The sequence below is a fragment of the Dryobates pubescens genome, chromosome 20 (genome assembly GCF_014839835.1).
Source record: "Dryobates pubescens isolate bDryPub1 chromosome 20, bDryPub1.pri, whole genome shotgun sequence".
In the NCBI taxonomy this organism is placed as follows: Eukaryota; Metazoa; Chordata; class Aves; order Piciformes; family Picidae; genus Dryobates; species Dryobates pubescens.
In genome coordinates this window covers 8,777,708-8,778,699 of record NC_071631.1, presented here as the reverse complement: position 1 = coordinate 8,778,699, position 992 = coordinate 8,777,708, and positions in this window count along the sequence as shown.

Below are 992 nucleotides of genomic sequence, written 5' to 3'. Positions count from 1 at the left end.
AGTTCTGCAGAATTAACCTCAACTGGGTTTAGACCAAACCTTGTGGGCTGTCTGGTCCCGTGGGACCTGGGGTTTTGGGGAGGACTGCATGATTAAAGCTGCCAGTGGTAGCTGCCCTCAGCTGTGCGAATTGGTTCCTCTTGCCTTGTGTTTTCTGCTGGCTCAGGAGGTGTTTGGTTGCTCTTTGCCCTGAAAGTGGTCTCCCTGCTCCCTCTCAATCCCAATGGCTGCTGAACTCTCTTGCCCTCCTCATGTCCAGCTCAGACAGAGACAGACAACTGCACTGTGCACCTTGGATCCCTTGGACCCATTTAGGACTACATTTAAAGAGCTTTGAGCAGTAAATACTTTTTATTTGTATCTGGGCTCATAGGCCAGGTTAAATTTAGGCTGTATCTGATCCCAGAAAGGAAATAGACTGAAGAGTTGGGGCTTCTCCTCTGGCAGGAGGTCCCAGACCCAGCATGCAGCCGTTCATTGGTGCCAAGGGAAAGCTGCCAGCTGCTGGAGAACAGGGGGAGAAGCCAACACCTGATGAGCAGGAACTCAGAAGACAAAGGGCTCCACGCTGAGCTGTTGGATCAGGCTGATGAGCAAATTCTCACTGAAGTCACTTGAAAAACTCTTTCAGCATGGGCAAGGCTCCTGCTGGCAGCCCTGCCAAGCCCCATGGCATTGGCCCACACCACCTATCCCAGCCCTGCTCAGCATCAGGGCTGTCATCTGGGCTGAACTGTTCTGTGGCAGCTTTGTGATGTGGACAAGTGTTCAGGAGGGATCACTCTGAGGGGAAATTTGTGGAGTCTCCAGAGCCAAGTCAGTCACTGGTTATTTTCTTTATTTATGATTGGATTTGTTTTTTTTCCTGAGGCACTGATAGAAGGAGCTGTTGTAGTAGGGATTTTTCTGCAATATAGGTCTCAGCTGACCATTGGTGGAGGGACAGTGCTTATATCACATAAAATCCAGGGCAATGCCTTCCAGACCCCACT